This window comes from Geotrypetes seraphini, chromosome 1 (genome assembly GCF_902459505.1).
Source record: "Geotrypetes seraphini chromosome 1, aGeoSer1.1, whole genome shotgun sequence".
NCBI lineage: Eukaryota > Metazoa > Chordata > Amphibia > Gymnophiona > Dermophiidae > Geotrypetes > Geotrypetes seraphini.
Genome location: NC_047084.1, coordinates 271,540,280 through 271,560,478, shown reverse-complemented (window position 1 = coordinate 271,560,478; position 20,199 = coordinate 271,540,280). Strand labels below are relative to the sequence as shown.

Here is a 20,199-nt window from a genome sequence, read left to right as displayed (position 1 = left end):
AGATCTTTTTCTTGGGCGCTAACCCCAAAGGTGAGCCCTAGCATCCAGGAACTGTGATTTGAGTTATTCTTCCCAATGTGCATCACTTTGCATTTGTCCAAATTAAATTTCATCTGCCACTTGGACGCCCAGTCTTCCAATTTCCTAATGTCTGCCTGCAATTTTTCACAATTCGCATGCGTTTTAACAACTTTGAACAGTTTAATGTCATCTACAAGTTTAATCACCTCACTTGTCATTCCAATTTCCAGATCATTTATAAATAAATTAAATAGGGAGAGCTTCAAAGGGAATCTCAGCAATTTGGAACATGAGGACAGTGCTGGGCAGACTTTCATAGTCTTAATCCCGCAAATAATGAGATGGTTTGAATAGGTTAGAATAAGCTTCAACAAGAATTCAAGTAGTTGGAACCTAAGGTCGTCTATGGCCTAGAAATAACAAAGAAAGACAACACATTAATGGTTACAGCGGATGGGCAGACTAGATGGGCCATTTGGTCTTTATCTGCCATCATGTGTCTATATTTACATTTAATCATGAAATTGTAATGGATGTAATTATAGAGCAGATTGGATGGACCATTCGGGTCTTTATCTATTATCATTTACTATGTTACTATGTAACCAGAAGTAGTCAATTTCCCATACGTGATACACGCTGAAACCAACGCAGGTGCGTGTGTTTCTCCTGTTCTTTGTGCAATTCAGGTCAGAAGTCTGGAAAACAGCACAGAGATATGCAGATTCCATTCAGGGTGGCAGTGAGAAGCAGAAAAGGTCAGAGGGCTGGAAAATAGCACAAAGACGCAGATTTCATTCAGAAAGATAAGTTGTTGAAATTTTACAATAAGAACGATGACCAGATATTAATGAAAACCAGAAAAACACTGCTTAGGGCAAAAAATTAACATTTATATTGTGTGCTGATTGAATGGGTTTGGCAAAGAAGGCATGAATGTATGCCATTGACTGGTTTGATGGTAATGAAGTAAGCCAAAAAAATATCAAGAACTGGACGATGGGTATAAATATTCAGAAGGTTAGCTGCAGCAATTTAAGCAGCATCATGGTGTTAAATATCTCAAAAGCTGTGATAAAAAAAGAATCTACTAATTACAAGGCAGCTGAAGTTACATTGATGGATTTTGCTAAGAGGACATCTAATGGAAACCTTGGTCCTGAACAAATTTACAATGCTGAAGAAAAAGCTCTCTACTGGTGCTATGTTCCTACAAAAACACTGTCAACAGCTGATGAACGAGCACCATCTGGGTTTAAGGATACACAGGACATGGTAACTGTTCTTGCATGTACCAATGCCGAGGGCACACACAAATTAAAGTTGGCAGTGATTGGAAAAAGACAACATCCATAATGATTCAAGGGAGTATGACATCTACCTGTGGAACATTATGCTAACAAGAAAGCAAGGGTAGCAAGAGAAACATTTAGTGATTGGTTCGATAACTACTTTGTGCCAGCAGCAAGAGTAGAGAAGTTGAACTGGAAGAGAACATAAGAATTGCCGCTGCTGGGTCAGACCAGTGGTTCATCGTGCCCAGCAGTCCGCTCACGCGGTGGCCCTTAAGTCAAAGACCAGTGTCCTATTAGAGTCTAGCCTTACTTGCATATGTTCTATTCCAATAGGAACTTATCCAACCTTGTCTTGAATCCCTCAAGGGTGCTTTCCCCTATAACAGCCTCCGGAAGAGCATTCCAAGTTTCTACCACTCTGAACATCCACCTCAAGAAATTCTTGTGAAAAATAATATGTCTGCCATTTACCTCCCACCCAACATCCTTACTACAGCCTTGTGACCAAGGAATTTTACATTCAATGAAGACCAAGTATAAAGACAATTTTCTAAATTATGTGTTGGATGCAAATAACAGAGGCATAAGAATTAAAGATTTTCTCAAGGATGCCATTTATGCATGTGCCAATGCTTAGAAAGATGTAACTAAATCATTATTAAAAAATACTTGGCATAAACATTGTCCATCAACAATGTTCGATGAAAATTAATACTTAGAGGAAGACTTTGAAAGTTTGCAAGTCAGTGATGAAATGGTGACAATATCAAACACCGTTGCTTATGCCAGCAGTCTATCATCTGAAAATGTTAATAAGTTGGAGGCAGCCGATATTAATGAAGTGTTGAATATTGACAAAGATGCACTTGTTGTGCATTCCTTCAGTGATGGCAAGATTGCTGAAATGGTGTTAAATAAAGAAAAGCTTGAAAATAGTAGTGATGGAGACCTTGTGAACACAGGAGAAAAAATTCCTATAGATATGATGAAAATATGTGGCCAGTTAACTGCTGGCATAGAACAATTTGCATTTATCAGTGAGCATGAGATTATGTCAGTCTACTCGATCAAAGAGAGAGATTGCTAAAACAGAATAGACAGATGACACTGGAAAAAGTCTTTTAAAAGAACTGCCACTGTTCGTACACCATAGTCATATAGCCAAATATAGACAGAAAACGTTCCATGTTAGACATTTTTGGCTAAGAAAAACAAAACCATGTGACTAAAGACTACATTTGGAATAAAGTTTGTTTTTGAAGTGTTTAATGTATGGGACTCTTTCCCCAGTAATGCAAACTCTTCCAGCCCCTTTCACAAAGCAGGGGTAGCGTCTTTGTAAAAGGGATACTTTGTGAATATTGCGACTCTCTCTTCAGTTATGCACACACTTTCTGTAAACATGGTGCTCATTCATCAGGTGTTGTCAGTGTTGGAAAATTATTGGGATATGCACTCCTACATTTTATTTTATTATATATTTTATATTTGTCCTACATGAAAATTTGAGGCAGGGTCATGTCAGTCAGTGCAGACTCTTTGGTGAACATGTTTATGTTTGAAGTGTTGAAATGTTTAATGTTTGTCTTATTTTGAAATAAAGAAAAAAAGATTAGGTGGCAATTTTATGGTCTTATAGTCAATCTTTTTCCGACATTAACATTACCATTCTGAAACCAAAAATTTCCAAAACTGAAATATGCCTGGTCCCAAGGATTTTGGATAAAGGATCTTGTACCTGTACTAATCGCTCCTTGGTCTTCATTCCCAGTCCTCAAAGGCCACCAAGATAAAAGAAAGGATTGAATTAAAGTAAAATTTAAAAACAAAAACCCAAAACCTTCAGGTCATTCCTATATAGAAAGAGAAGAGAATCAAAGTAAAACCTAATTGACCTTCACAATTTAAACCTAGCATAGACTGGAAATTACAACTCTGGTGATCTTGATGGGCAAAAAGGATGAACCATACAGATCTTTAGTCTGCCATCATTTACTATGTTACCTGAATATGTATCAGAGAGATTTACATGCCTATTATCTCCATTGCATGCAAATGTCTCATTCATATTCATTATGGATATCCTGAAAACCTTACCTGTTGGAGGTTCTTGATGGCTGGGAGTGAAGACCAAGGCTAAAGCTCCTTAACTGTCTCATCTCTCTCTGCTCCTCAACAGACTGAATGATAATGTCCAAAGGATAAAGAAAGGAGAGGATCATCTCTGGGCCTGAAACCATTAGATGTGTTTAAGTTGCCATGTTTTACATAGTGCTCAGGCACTTTATTACTGCACAATACCTAATCCTGACCAACCTGAAATACAAAATGCAAAAAACAGTCCCAGCAAACACTAGACTCTCATAGAATTCTTAGCTGAAATTACAAAGTAGTAATTAACTACAGGATGGTGTCTAGTAATTGAGGAACCCTTTACCTGCTTTATACACTCCAATTAACATAGGAACAGTAAAAAAGTTAATGCAAACTATAACCCTTACATTAGTGTGGATGGTCTTCATGGAATGTAGGGTGTCAATTTTGGAGATATCATATTTTAAAAAAGCATTCGTGAAAAAATGGTCCAATTTCATGTGGACAACTAGCTTTAAATTTTGTGAAATATGTTAATTCACCTACCTGAAATTTCCAGGAAATTATGCAAAATTACACAAATTACTGAAATACATTTAAGTGCTCTGATAATAGATTTTGTGTGTTTGCAATGCATATAAATGCTTTCTGTGTCTCAATTATCAATTTATCTTATTTACCCATATACATTAAAGGTTTGGACCTAGCAGCATTACTACCCATGTCAAACAGAACACCTCCCAAGAAGAAAAGACTTGAACAGACCAGAATGAGGGGTTCCAGTAACAGAGGGCCCAAGGAAGCTCAGCAGAGCTACAGGGTCCTGTGGCAAAGGCAGTAGAAGAAGACCGCTGAAGCAAGGTACTGCAGTAGCAGAAGGGTGGAAAGATAGCCCCAGGCAACTCAAGCAGAGCTGAAGGTTCCTGTAGCAGAAGTAACAAAAGAAAAAAAAAAAAAAAGTCTCTCTTCAGGTGAGAGGGAGCCTAGCATCTGAATGGAACCAACCAAAGAGCTGCAAAACTGATCTAGCAGTGCAGATACTCTAGGACAGGGGTGTCAAAGTCCCTCCTCAAGGGCCACAATCCTGTCAGGTTTTCAGGATTTCCCCAATGAATATGCATGAGATCTATTAGCATACAATGAAAGCAGTGCTTGCAAATAGATCTCATGCATATTCATTGGGAAAATCCTGAAAACCCGACTAGATTGCGGCCCTCAAGGAGGGACTTTGACACCCCTGCTCTAGGACTTCTGGCAGCCCACTAGTCCAGTTGCACTCTTGCTGTAGATGAGACTTGGGATATAGTGAGGAAGAACCTAGCCAATTGCTACCAATATGTTCAGACTATTGACCCTAGAGCCCTCTTATCCCTCTCCTCAACTACTACCAGTATATCACACAACACTGTTAACAAAGCCATCCTTTCCTATAATACCATTCTCTCCTCTGCTCTAGATACCCTCGCTCCTCCAATTTCACGCCCTATTAGGCATGCCAACCCCCAACCCTGGCTGAACCCCACCCCCTCATATCTGTTACCTGCGCTCTTGTGCCCGTTCCGCTGAACGTCTCTGGTTTAAATTCCATGCACATGCTGCCTTCATACACTTCAAATTCATGCTGACATCATTCCAATCTGCCTTCTCACTGGCCAAGCAAAAATACTATACCCACTTAACTACAGCTCTTAACTCCAACCCTTGCCGTCTCTTTACTACGCTAAACTCCCTACTCAAAGCTCCTGTTTATTTATTAATTCAATTTTCTATACCATTCTCCCAGGGGAGCTCAGAACGGTTTACATGAATTTATTGAAATACTCAAGCATTTTTCCCTGACTGTCCAGGTGGGCTCACAATCTATCTAATGTACCTGGGGCAATGGGAGGATTAAATGACTTGCCCATGGTCACAATGAGCAGCTTGGGTTTGAATCCACATCACAGTTCTGAGGTTGTAACTTTAACCACTGCGCTACACTTTCCCCTCATCCCCCCTTCAATTTTGCTTCAAACAATGGCAGAGTTCTTCTTCAATAAGATCCAGAAGATTCACCTTGAGCTCTCAACTAGTGCTGCCACTAGTGCTGCCCAATTCAAATCAGTGAATCGATTCGTTTTCATAAAAAAAAAATTGAGCTTTCCACTTCACTGACCAACCCTCCTCCCCACATAACTTCAGGCCTCCTAAAGCAGGAGCATCAGCAGCGCTCTGGCAGCGAAAAGCCTGTCCTAAGAGTTGCCTCTTGCTGGCCGTCCACTGCTGCTGCTACTGCTCCTGCTTTAGGAGGCATGTCAGAACTCATGGCGGTGGTGGTGGTGGTATTGATTGGGAAGTGCTGCATAAGTGCCAACGCTGTAGGTACCCTTGGCTCCACAGCTTCAGGGGGTTCCCCGACGGCCGGCATGTTTTCTTTTTCTCCCCACCATTGTCCGGCTTCCCCCTGGCCTCCCGGTCTTACTTTCAAAACTAATTACGGCCTGCAGAGGATCCCCAGTGATGTAGCAATTCTAGAAGGCTGCCATCGGCCTCCGCTGCACGTTCCCTCTGTCGTGGTCCATTCCAGACCAAAACAGGATGCGACATCAGAGGAGGGTTAGGACTACAGCAGAGGGAATGTGCAGCAGAGGTTGACGGCAGCCTGCTAGGATCGCTACATCACCAGCGATCCTCTGCAGGCCATAATTACTTTTGAAAGTGAGACCGACTGTGGAGAAAAGGGGGAAACATGCCAACCTTCAGAGGGCCCCCTGGTGTAGCTATTAGAAGTACGTGGAGGGAGGGAGGGGGTCCAAAGAGAGGGGCATATGCCAGACAGAGGGGTGGAAAAGGGGAAGAAATAATGGGTCTTAAAACAGAGGAGAGGGTGGAGATGGTGGACAATGGAATGGAGGGAGAGAGGGAAAAGGGAGGGAGAGAGGGGAAAGGGAGGGAGAGAAGTTGAACCCAAGGGATGGTGTGGAGGGAGGGGGAATAGAAATACTGGATGAGGGGAGTGGTCATTAGAGAAATGCTGGACTGCGGGGCTGGAGAAACAAAAAGGAGAGGTGCCAGACCTCCGGGGGAGGGGAGGGAAACAGAAGGAGAACACAGAGATGGAAGATGGATGATGAGCACGGAGAAAAAAGAAAACAACACATGGGCAGGAGAAATACAAATATCAAATAGGATCACTGAACAGACACCCCCAAGATCTTGACCAGGAAGTCCAGCACTCCATTCCAGTAAGCACTGTTTGTTCTTGAATAAAAATTATTTTTAAAAAATGGGCAGGAGACCCTGGCAAGCAAGTTAACAGAAGACAAACAGAAAACAGAACCTGGGACCAACGTGATTTGAATAATGACCAGACAACAAAAGGTAGGAAAAATAATTTTATTTTTGGTTTTCTGATTACAATATGTCAGATTTGAAATGTGTATCCTGCCAGAGCTGGTGTTAGACAACAAATGTGAGCTAGGACCTAACAGAGAGAAAAATTTTGTTTATTTTGTTTATACCACAGCGCCAGCATTGGTAGGAGAGGTCAAAAGCAGTGGGGTGGGTGAAGAGGCTACAAAATAAACCCTCTAGGACGTTTTGAAAAAAATCCCCCAAATGGGCCCCTCACTCTCTCTCTTCAATTAACTCCCCCTATTTTCCCCCCTCACGAGCTCTGGTCAGCTGGTAAGTCCCTTCTATCTATGCTCCTCTCCTCCTCTGCCAACTCCAGACTCCGTTCCTTCCATCATGCTGTACTGTATGTCTGGAACAAACTGCCCAAATACCTGTGACGGATTCCGTCTTTGGCAGTATTCAAGTCCAAGTTAAAAGCTCACCTCTTCAAGAGTGCTTTCAATTCTTAATTCCTCTCACTTTGATTTCTGTATCCCCAACCTGAGGATGTCATGTCCAAATTAGATTGCAAGCTCTTTCAAGCAGGGACTATCTATTAAATGTCAAAATGTACAGCGCTGCATATGCCTTTCAGCGCTATATAAGTGATAAATAAAAGTAGTAGTTCATACAAAAGCAATAAAGCAGCATGTAATAAGAGACACAACAGGAAAGAGGGAAATCTTAGACAATTCTGTTCTGCCCTGTAATAAACATTACCAATAAACAAACATTCAAACAGCTGTTATAAAAACAGATGCAAAAACCATGTGCAACTAGCACTAAGTTTATATAAAGTTCGTAGCTACTTGCATATCCTGCTACCTAAGAGAGACTGGAAGCAGACTATACACTGTCTGAAGCATTCTCGTTCTTTCTTCACTCTCCTGAAAGGCAGAGATTTCTCCAGCACCAGGCTGATTCCAAGGCAGAAAGCAGGTGAAGCCCACATACAGAGTAGGGCTTCAGAACCACTAGACATCTACAAGAAGATTGTAAGAACCTAATCTTTCTTTCTTTCTTTCCTGAACCATAGGGATGTACCAAACATTTCCCAGAATCTAGGGTGGGCCCACTGATCCTGCCTTCAGGATGGAGGACCTGAAAGTGGTATCTTTCCTAGCTGCCTCGTCCACCCTGTAGAACCTAGTGAAGGTATGGAGGGTTGACCAGGTAGATGCTCTACAGATCTCCTCCTAGTCTCTGCTCAATAGGTAGCAACTAGTCTGGTGAAATGAGCCTTCAGTGTGATCAGTGACTGCTGCCCACAACCCACATACACAGACAAAATGGCCATCTTTATCCATCTGGAAATCGAGGCTTTAAACTCCGGCCTCCCTTTCTTTGCATGACTGATCAGGGCAAAGAGATGATCTGATACACAAAACTAACCAGTAATTTCAAGGTACCAGAGGAGAGGATGCTTGACATCCAGCAAATGTTATTTTTCTTTGATCCTGTAGGAGAGAAAGCAAGAAGACAGACTTCCTGATTAATATGGAAGACGAAGACAACCTTCGTCAAGGGCAGAACCGTGCATAAGAAGATCTCTGCTTCTTTAATCTTGAGGAATGGCTCCCTGATGGAAAGAGCTTGAAACTTCTCATGCCAACATAATCGCCATCAAGAATACTGTCTTGATGGTAGGATCAAGAAGGGAAGAATTCCACAAGAGCTCATATGGAGATCCGCTGAGATCCTGCAATATGGTGTTAGTGAGTCCAGGAAAGGAAAAGGGGGGGGCCTTACCGAAGAGCCCATTTAATTAATCAGGTGACATCTGGTTGGGAGGCCAGGGAGCCTCTGCCTCCCCTCCCCCCCCCCCAGGCACTTGGGAACAGGAAAGGCCTGCTATGTACACTTTCAGTGAACTGATCAACAGGCCCTTCTGAAGTCCCTCCTGCAAAAAGTCCAAGACTACCAAAACTGGAGCTCAAAAGGGCTCTACCTCCTCCACAACAATGAATGCTGTTATTTCAATTTCTAGAATCTGCAGCCCAGACTTGCAGGTGTACACTGATGCACGCGCACAAGAAATGAGCCTTTAAACACAAGCGCCTGAAATAAAAAGAGATTATGAACTTACCCACGTAAACTCTTTTCCAGTAGATAGGTGAGACATTCTAGACAACTGCATGCTGCAGAAAGAATCCACTCCAGATTCTTACTCTGCCTTTGGTGTACTTCATTGAGCAGTTTAACGCCCTGTACAGTTAGTACCCAAGCATCAAATATATGTGAAGTAGAGGCACCTGTAGCAACAGGCTTAAACAAATTATTCTGCTCAAAAGTAACTAAACAGTACCATTAACTGACAACACACGCTTCAAAGGAGCTCAGAAACTACTCCCCAATAAATTGAAACATATATACAAAGTCTTCCCAGCTCACAAGGACTGACAGACATCCAAGAATCAGTTTGGAGAAGTATAAACAGACTGAAAACAGGCACAGAAAGGACAGGGAGAGGAGTCTAGAATGTCTCACCTATCTACTGGAAAAGAGCTTACCAGGGTAAGTATATAATCCATTTTTCTAGTGCAATAGGCGAGTCAATCTAGACCAGTGGTATTCAACCCAGTCCTCAGGGACCACCTGGCCAGTCGGGTTTTCAGGATATCCACAATGAATATGGACAACAGAGACTTTAATAACCCAACTGGCCAGGTGGTCCCTGAGGACTGGGTTGAATACCACTGTTCTAGACAGCTGGAACATACAAAATCAGTCCCCCAAAAAACTAGGGTGGTCTAGCTGCTCCAACTCTTAGGACCGAGGACCCCAAAGTCCTATATTGCAGCTACATCCACTCTGTAGAACTTGGTAAACATGTGAAGAGAAGACCATGTTACTGCCCTACAAATCTCCTCAGAAGAGACAGATCTAGCTTTGGCCCATGAAGAAGCCACATTCCTGGTAGAATGTGCCTTGACGGAAACAGAAAACTGTTTCCCAAAAAGAATATAGGCTGACAAAATGGCCCTACGGATCCATCTAGAAATCATGGCCTTGGAAGCGGGAGCATCCCACTTAACAGAATGCGTCAGCACAAACAGATGTCAGAGACACGAAACTCGTTAGTTACCTCCAGATAAAACTTAGCCAACCATTTTTGAAAACTATTAATTCTTACATTCAAGACACAACTCATTTCCTAAGGAATTTGCACGACATGGCCAAGCAAGCAAGTTGACCCCCAGAGCAGACCGCAAGATGCTAAAAGAATTCTCCAAAACCCCTAAAATGTCATCAGCCCTCCACCTCCTGTTCTGCATCCCCTGCGGATTGGGGGCTGGCTCTCAGCGTTTCTTCCTGCCTGGATGCGCATCACGCCAGACCAGTGGGTATTGAACATTATTTGATTGGGCAACAAGTTAGAATTTGTCCAACCTCTGTCGGATTAGTTTGTGGATTCTCCATCAGAATGTTGGACAAGGTGCTCAGAGTTCAGGCCAATGTGCAGCACGTACTGGATATTCAAGCTGTAGAGCCGGTACCATCAACCTCTTGGGCTTAGGCTGTATACTTTATCGCAGTGTTTTTCAACCTTTTTTGGGCAAAGGCACACTTGTTTCATGAAAAAAATCATGAGGCACACCACCATTAGAAAATGTTAAAAAATTTAACTCTGTGCCTATATTGACTATATATAAAGTAATTCTCTTGAATAGGAATCAAATAAACACAAAGAAAGTATTTTATAATGCTGCCACCGCCAACAACACCGTTGGCGGCGGTGGCACTCAAGGGGCTAAAGAGCCGCAGTTTGCCGGCCTAGGGACAACACTGGAGGGTGGCCAGCTGTGCACCCCCTTGGGACGTAAACCCGGGGTGGGGCAGACCGCCCCCCCCACCCTGGTATGCCACTATCTGTACCTCACTCCCTCCCTATGACCAAAACTTCTCCTTTCTTCTATTCCCCGTGTACACAACCATCTCTTTCCCTCCCTTCCTCTCTCCAAAGTCCATGCCTTCTGTATCCAAACACTCATTCCCTCCCTTCCTCTCTCCCAAGTCCATTTCTTCTGTGTCCAAAAACGCATTCCCTCCCCCACCTCAGCATCTCTTTCCCTCCCTTCCTCTCTCCCAAGTCCATTTCTTCTGTGTCCAAAAACGCATTCCCTCCCCCACCTCAGCATCTCTTTCCCTCCCTTCCTCTCTCCCAAGTCCATGCCTTCTGTGTCCAAAAACCCATTCCCTCCCCCACCTCAGCATCTTTTTCCCTCCCTTCCTCTCTCCAAAGTTCATGCCTTGTGTCCAAAACGCACTCCCTCTCCCCTTTTGTGTTCCGTGTTTGCCTCCCAGCCCATCTTTGCAACTTTCTCAGCAAAACGAAGCTCAAGCCGCAAGGCTTGTCTTCTGCTTCCTGCCTGCCCTGCCGCGCACAAATAGCCGAACGGAAGTATTCTCCGACGTCAGCGCTGACGTCGGAGGGCAGGCTTTGCTTAAGCCCTCCCTCCGACGTCAGCGCTGACATCGGGGAACGCTTGCGATCGGCTATATGTTAGCTGCAGGGCAGGCAGGAACAGAAGACGAGCCTCGCGGCTCGAGATGTATTGAACTCCGCGGGTCCCCCGTCCAGCTCTCTCCTGTCCACGTGGGGCGGACCGCCCCTCTCCCTAGACTGGTGGTACTGCCCTGATGGCGGCCCTGACCGTACGGCACACCAGGCAACATCTCGCGGCACACTAGTGTGCCGCGGAACAGCGGTTGTAAAACGCTGCTTTATCGTACCAAAGAAAGGCTCAGAAGACTGGAGACCTATTCTAGATCTGCACGTGAATGCAGCTCTCAGGATTCCCCAATTCCGAATGGAGACTGTATGTTCGGTCATTGCAGCAGTGGCTCCAGGAGAGTCTTGAATGTAAGAATTAATAGTTTTCAAAAATGGTTGGCTAAGTGAAAACATGCTTTCACTTAGTATACCCAAAACTCACTGCCTTCTTTTCCCCTGGAAAAGCAAGTTTTGACTTTCTTCCCCAATTTCCATTGAGGGCCTTCTAATTGTATCGGTCGATACAGTTAAAATCCTGGGAGTTATAATAGACAGTAAATTATCCTACCGATCTCAAATAAATGATCTTAAATAAGTGATCTCTTAATATTCTGATCCATTCTCTTATCATTTCCAAAATAGATTACTGCAACTCATACAAAGGTATTTGCCAAAAAAATGTTTGTCGTCTTCAACTTATCCAAAATACAGTACCAGCTATAAAAATCATCACTAACACGTAGCAATTTGACCATGTTACCACGCTGTTAAAAAATGCTCATTGGCTGCCTATTCCACCCAGAATTACTTACAAAATTGCCATTTCAAAGCTCAAAAACTAAAGAATATGCATTTATGCACAAACATCTTATCCCACACGATCCGCTTAGAACACTACGATCCACCACTCAACATCTTCTTCATGTGCCCTCTTTAAAAATCATCAGTATCCATAGGGCTGCCTCATTTGCTGTTACTGCTCCTACAATTTGGAATTTCCTTCCAACCCACATAAGGGCAGAAAATAAATTTAAAATGCTTTCTTTTCAAAGATACTTATGAAATCTGATCTGGTCCATGTAGCATTCTGTTCTATTTAAGCTTTGATCTGTCCCCATCCCCTCGGTTCTTACCTTTAATGTGTTCTTTTCTCAAAATATTGTAGTTCTCCCCTCTTTCCTTTTGTTTCATTGTACGTCATGCCTATTTAGTTTGTCATATAGTCTGTTTTATTTGCATTGTTTTAGTTTATCTCTCGATGGTTTCCCCCATTTTTCATGTAAAACGCTTAGAAATAATGATTAGCATTTTTTCAAAATTTTAATAAACTTGGTAACTTCCTATCAATATATTTATATATCCTTTCTAATAGTGACTCACGGGTTGAAATTATCGAGTGCCCAGGGAAGGGGGGGGCAGTGGACAAGTCTTTCTCGTGCTTTTTTTCCGTGCCTGCTATTATTTAGAGGCATTTTGCTTTCAGCTATAGCCTTTGCTACAAGTTTTATGCAGTGAATATCAAGATAACTTTCCAGTCTGTACAGAAGAAAAAAGTTTTTGAAAGAAAAGTTTAGTGAATAGATGAAAGATTAAAAATATTTATGTAAGGAGTGTTTTCAGACCTGTGATGATACAGATGGCTTAGGGCACAGTGCAGTCCCGGCTGTCCATGTATGAGGTCTGTTTTTCACCAGTTTTTGTATTGATTATTATTTTCTGTCTTTTTGATTGTTTTACTGGATGAATGTGAATTTCTGCTAATCAAATCAATAGTACGTTTTTTTGTACATACATACATACCACAGGAGCCTGTACATTCAATAAAGTCGAGTTTAACTCAATACTCTCTTTCTTCACCTGCTGGTAAATGGACTCAACCCACTTGCTCTGGATTAATCAGCTACTGGCACTAAGGAATACAAGCTCCCCCCCACTTGACCATCTCAGAAATTGATGAATTTTTTCCAGGGAATATGTTGGGACCTGTAATGAAGATATTCAAAGTTTTGGGGCATGGTTTCAACTAGGTTCAGAGTTAGGAGCCCCTTTATTTTGGCCACTTTTTTGTATCTGCAGAAGATGTCGAGTGGGACCCTCCTTGAAACTGGACCAGTTGGCATGGAATTATCTGCTTATCCTATAGCCAACGGGTCAAATGTAGATATTAGATGGGGACAAGATGGGTGGTACAGTGTGCATTGGTATAAACAAATGGGAAAATTAATTGTATAAACAACTTGCCAAGTTATAAGGGACTTATTTAGTGTGTGTGGTAAGCTATTCCTGGGGCAAAATGTGTGTGTAGAATCACCCTATGTATTAAAGGCTTGGACCTAGCAGGAATACTACCCATGTCAAAGAGAACCCCTTCTGAGGAGAAAGGCCTTGCAAGATTCTGAAGAACAGCGAACAGCCCAGGAAGTGAGGTTGTAGTAACCCATATATCTGAACTAGTATTTTTATATACAAGATTTAAATTTGATGTCAAAATTAAATATTTACCTAGATGTTCAAAAGTACTAAACCTAGCAATGGCAATAGCATAATCCTGTCAATATGAATAAAGTGGAAACAGATTTTTTGAAGGGGGTGTACTCCAACAAAACATGGATATTGGGCCTCAGATTTCTCATAACAAACTTGGTCAGATACTCTGACAAAGCCATTCACTTTCTACCCAGATACATACCAGCTGCTTTTAAAAACAGAAAGTTAATCTGAGAACAGATAATATTACGATTTTAACGCAGTGGCTCACCACTCAGAACTTTATTAATTAAAAGCCAGAGAAGGAAGTTTGATAAATGAAGCAAATGTTTTTATCGTTCCTATATAAATTCATTACAGCTGAGAGGAAAACAAAGATCACCATCTGCTAGAATAAAAGTCATTAAAAATCAACACAGAGACTGAGAAACATGTAAAAACAAAATACAAAGAATGCACATATTTAAATCTGTAAATAGACAAGTTGATAAAATAATTCTTTGGCATTTAACTTGGAGAAATCAGTATTTTAAGAGCAAAACTTATTTCCAGTCAGATTAAGACTATTTAATCATACAAGAGAGGCTCCTGCTGGTTAAATCCTTGAATTTCATTAGCACATAACTGGCCATTGTCACTGAAAATCCTGCAGCTCCAATTAGTGCCATGGCAGGGCAGGATGACAAGATTTCCCAGGTTAGTGGCAAGCTTCCCAGGTAAGTCCCTGCTTATAAAATAGGATAGCAAAAAGGCTGTCGTATGGTACATGGGCTTGTCATGCCACTGGGGCTTGTGCGCATCTAAGAAGCTGAAAGTTATGCCATTGATGGTTTCACTACTAGCAGGATCTCCCAAGGTAGACAGGTTTCAGCAGAGATGTCAGACTAACAATGCACCACCCATTTGGGCAGCAGCAGATAGGTGGTGTTGGAGGAAGAGGATTTGATGCGACAACAGTGACAACATCTACTTCTGTATTCTGTCAAGAAAACCTAATGATGAAGACAAAGAATTGAAGTATAGTGCTGGAAGATGGTCCTCTAGGTCAGAAGGCACTCACCATGCTACTAGGGAAGAGTTGATAGTCACCCAGAGAATGTGCAGTTTTGTGAAGCTGACGGATCAAAGCTGCTAGGACGTCCTGATGCTGATGTTGCTGGACAGAAAAGGGAGATCAGAATCTGTAAAGATATTCTCAACATAGGAATATTGAATGTATGAAGCATGAATCAAGAAAAATTAAAAAAATTGTTAAAGATCAAATGGAAAAAACCAAAACTGATTTGATAAGGAACAGTGAACTCAAATGGACAGGACAGAGCTATTTTCAAACAAGCACTGGGTCCACAGATGATGCCACGCAAAGGAGGCAGGCGGAGTAGCGCTCTACATCCAGAGATGGAGCAATGCAAAAGTGGAAGCCTGGGCTTGCATGCAGTCTGAACTACGCTCTACGTCCAGCAATGGAACCATGGCAAGCATGCAGCTGGTGCTCCACATACAGCAATGGAGCCATGGCACAGCTTACCTGAAACTGTGCTCTACCTCCAGCAACGACAAATTACTAGAATGTTTGGATACTATAGGTGTGCATGGTCGGGTATTTGAATGGTTTGAAGGTTTCCTAAAGTCTCGAACATATCGAGTACAGTTCAAGAACGAGCTCTCTAAAACAGTTGAAGTAACTCTTGTGGAGTACCTAAGGCAGGGGCGTCCCAACCTGCGACCCCGGTTGAGGGCGATGCAGTGTTTTCCTCTGCTGCCCCTGGGTGTTTACCGTCTTGCCGACTCCCTCATCTGTCTTGCTGCAGCGTTTGCACAGCCCCAGAAACATTTTTTTCGGCCAATGCGACCCAGGGAAGCCAAAAAGGTTGGACACCCCTGACCTAAGGGGTCTCCACTGTGCCCTTTACTTTACAATATCTACCGTATTTTTCGCTCCATAAGACGTACTTCCCCCCCCCAAAAAAAAAGTGGGCGGAAATAAGGGTGCATCTTATGAAGCGAATATACAAAAAAATAAACCACCCTAACCCCCCCCAAAAATAGAACAGAACCCCGGCAGTACCTTTCAATGTTGGAGGTCGGTGGACAACTGCCTGCTGCTTGTTGGGGCCCGCGGCACACAAGCGCACTATTAAGAAATACTTTGATGAAGCTTCATTCCATTTGTTAGTGCAGTCATCCATTTTAAGTATTCTTGATTACTGTAATGTTATCTATTTGGGGGCTTTTAAGAAAATTGTGAGTGGTTCAAAACACCGCAGTTCGACTGATCTTTGGATTGAAAAAATGGGAGCATATTACACCATATTATTTGAAACTTCACTGGATGCCGATTGTTTAAGTTTGCTTGTATCTGTTACAAATCAATTTCTGGCTTGTCACCTGGATACCTCGTCTCCCATTTTTCTTTGAATCACCCAAATAAAGTTACACGCAAAGTCTGTTGTTTACATTTCCTTCAGTTAAATTATGTTGTTACAAAAGATTTCTTGAGAGAACTCTCTCTTTTCAAGCTGCCAAATTGAATGGTTGGTTCTATAAAATTATGTTAGGATCCTCTTATCTTGATTTTAGAAAATTATTGAAGACCTAATTATTTGAAAAATTTGTATCCTAACTGTTTTTCTCATTTAATAATGTTGTGCTTCCATTATGTTTTAAATTACATTTTTACTGTATCTTCGGTTCTTATTTGTTGTAAACTGCTCAGAACCATTCTTTTAAATTGTACTTTTTTAAAATTCTATTCTTCACTGTAGGATTAGTTCTTAGTTATTGTACATTGTTTAGAATTGTACTTTCCTTTTAAATTGTACTTTTCACTGTATGACGACTAGTGCTTATGTATTGTAAACCGCCTAGAACCATTTTTGATTAGGCGGTATATAAAAAAATTAAATTATTCTTATTAATGCCTGGGCCCGGACACTTCCCTAATTGGGCCGGTCACTGGTGCTTCGCAGGGCTGCTGTCTGGCGCCACTTCTGAATGGCTGCTCAATTCTACTGAGGCAGCCATTCAGAAGTGGCGCCTGCCCACGCAGCGGCGCGCTTGTGCGTTGCTGGCCCCGCTGTGCTGGTAATCATCAGGCAGAAGCTCTGCGAAGTACCAGCGACCAGCCCAATTAGGGATGTGTCTGGGCCCAGGCATTAGCGTGCTTGTGTGCCGCAGGCCCCGACAAGCATCAGGCAGCTGTCCACCGACTTCCAACATTGAAAGGTACCGCCTGGGGAGGGGGATGGGACGGAATTTAACGGTGTTAGGGGGCTTGGATTGAATTTAATGGTGCTGGGGGTATGTAAAAATGATGACTGGTTGGGGGTACTGTTTTGGAATTTAAAGGTGCTGGGGGCTAGGATTGAATTTAAATGTGCTGGGGGTATATAAAAGTGAGGATTGATTGGGGGATGGGATGGAATTTAAAGGTACATGGGGGATGATTTATGGTACTGGGGGGCATGTGGTATGGGGGGATGATTTAAGGAATAGGGGAGGATGATTAAAGGTACTGTGGGGCATGTGGTTGTATGGGGGGATGATTTAAGATACTAGTTTCTTAGGAAGTTTCAAAACCACCGGTTCTAAAGGTGGCATGTCTGGAGGAGTTGGCTTAGCTATCTTACCTGAGGGAGGCAGTGAGGATAACAGCTCCTCAGAAGAAGATTTAGCTGATTTCCCTGAAGACGAGGACTTCCCAAGCGAGGAAGGTTTGATTAAGGTCGAGGTCGAGATGAAAGGCTTTAGCCCCGTAGAAGATTTCACTGGATTCAGGGTCGAGGTCGAAGTTGGGGTTGGAATTGGGGTCAGGGCCTTAGGTAAAGGCCTATCCATACTTCTGAATATTTTTTCTACCTGAACTCGACGACATTTAAGGGCTCAAGTTTGAAGTGTAGCACAGCGGGCACTAAACACTGTACACACCACTTGTGTGGGTCAGTGAGGGAGATCGCTCGCTGGAACTGGCTACACTTCTTGAAGCCTGTGACTGGCTGGGACATAGAATGAAAAACAGCTGCGGCTACTCGAAGCCCGCAGGCTGAGGCCACAGGGTAGGCCCCGCCGTGACACGAAGAAAATAAACAAAACTTAATATATATATATATATATTTTTATTTTTTTTTAAGAAAATGAAATGCGCAATAAATACAGAAATCCTGTTAAGAAAAAACACGATCCTGTTAAGAAAAAACACGAGCCGGGGTGAAAGAAGGCACGAGTAGAACTAAGTCTAGCACAGAGCGTCAAAACGAGGACTTCTCAGCTCCATGGAACGAGGACTTCTCGGCTCCGCAGAAAACTGAGAACTGAGGAGACGCGAACCCTACGTCGGGCAGGAAGGCACTCGCATGCGTGGTGCAGCAATCGCAAACTTTCTAAAGTTTTACAAGCAAGTCTACTTGCGAGGCTGTCTGCATCGGGGCTCCATGGATGACATCACCCACATGTGAGAATATGCTGCCTGCTTGTCCTGGGATAAACCTTGTAGCAAGATATTACACAAAAGGAAATTCACTGGCTTCAACTATTACAAAACACCACAGTCAAACTCATCTACAAAGCTAAAAAATTTGACCATGTGACCCCCCTCTTGCTCAAAGCTCACTGGCTACCCCTTCTTCATCACATCACTTACAAAACAGCTCAGTTAACATTTAAAACCAAGCAGTCCTATTCACCCGCATTTATCAACAAACTTCTCATTCCATATGCCCCTTCCCGGAAACTGCGTTTCGAGCTATGCCCTTCGGCTTGGCCATGGCTTCATACACGTTTTCCAAAGTGATGGTGGTGGGGGCGGCATTCCTTCGGAAAGAGAGAATTCGGATGCACCCCTACTTAGACAATTAGTAAATTCGGGTTTCTTCCCGTCAAGAAAGTTTGCAAGAAACCCAGAGGGCGATTTCCCTGCTACAGTAGATTGGATCATCAAATTTCTGAAAAGATCACTAATCCCCTCTCAGTCATTGGAGCATATGGGACTCCTATTCAACACGGCTCAGCGGAGAGGGACAAGAAGCTGCAGTCTCAGGTTCGCCTGCTGCTATGGGTTACCAGACCGAGAGTTTGAGATTATGTACAGGTTCTGGGCTCCATGATAGCAGCTGAGTGGTGCCTTGTAGTGCTGCCCGATTCAGGAAAAAAAAAAATTTTTTGATTCGATTCAGCCTACTGAATTGGTTTTTCAATTCGATTAGGTGGTTTTTTTTCAAACATCCTGGTGGGTTTATTTCATAGCCTCTTCACCCCCTTTGCCTTCTCCTAACCACACTGGCGCTGTGGTGTAAACAAAATAAACAAACAAAAAAGACTTTTCCTCTCTCTGTTAAATCCTAGCTCACATTTGCGGTCTAACACCAGCTCTGGCAGGAGGGCTAACTTACGGTGGTCTTGGAAGTACAGACTTGGCGGATATGGCGTAGTTGATATGCTTTAGACCACAGCCTTATCTTGGCGGTTGAGTTTACAGGAGGAGCCTTGGCTGTGGTCTTAGCCAGTCCTATATCAGAGATAGTGGTTGCCTGTATTGCTCCAGTTGCCACAGCCTGCGACTAGCTCTCTGGATGTTTACATGTACGTTTCCAGGATCTGTTTTTGTGCTTTGCAAACTCCTTATCTGTTGCACTGCATAGCAGTACTTAGCACATTATGCCTGTTTGGGTCAGTGTCATCTCTGGATAAGCTCCGTCAATGGTCCAGCTCCCCTTCTGGTGGGAGAGTGTGGCACTTCCTCCTTGTTTACAGCCCCATTTAGAGTTATAGAAAAAGATACCTCTTGCCTGTTTGGCCTGGCCCAGCTAGTGTCCTGCCTATTTAGTATGACCCCATTTCTGGCTGCACTCTACTGGGGAATCTGGAGATGGTGTCTCCTCCCTTCTAGCACAGTTCCATCTGTGGCTCCGCTCCCTTTTGGGATGTAAAGCGGGGTGCTTTGAGCCAGTGTCTCAGCTCCTTCCATTGTTCTCCCATTTCTGGAATTAGATTATGGTGCCTAATGCATGTTCAGAGGAGCTCCATCTCTGGATTCAGACCTGGGTGCCTTTCGCCTGTTTGGCACAGCTCCTTTGCTGGATGTAGAGTGCAGCTGCGGCTGTGTAGACACCATAGCTCTTTTGGTGCTGATAGCGTGCAGCATCAGCTGCATGTGTGCCATGACATAACATTAAAAAACATAAAACTCACTTCTATACCGCAAAGTTCTATGCGGTTCACAAAAGATAAAGAATACAGGTGAATACTGCAACAAAAGATGTGTTTTTCCAAAAGATGTGTTTTTAAAGCCCGTCAAAACTGGTGGTAGGAGTTGGAAGATGTAAATGCATAATTCAGGTCCTTAGCCCATAAAGCCGCTTGAAAAGACAATAGACACTCCTGGAATTTTTAAAAATTCACAACCCTTTGCAGATGGAAAAGGGAATAGTGCATGAG

General features: G+C 42.9%; 1 protein-coding gene across 6 annotated transcripts in view; it reads right to left on the bottom strand.

The window, feature by feature from the left end:
- The window catches only part of CTBP1 (C-terminal binding protein 1), a 646,630-nt gene that overhangs the window by 405,721 nt on the left and 220,710 nt on the right, over positions 1–20,199 (bottom strand). For 5 of the 6 annotated variants that reach the window (XM_033951334.1, XM_033951361.1, XM_033951324.1 and 2 more), the window contains one exon: positions 3,414–3,546. The exons of the other annotated variant lie outside the window; for it this stretch is intronic. The gene's annotated coding sequence lies outside the window, so the exon portion shown is untranslated. The remainder of the gene's footprint in view (positions 1–3,413; positions 3,547–20,199) is intronic. 6 annotated transcript variants of the gene reach the window in all.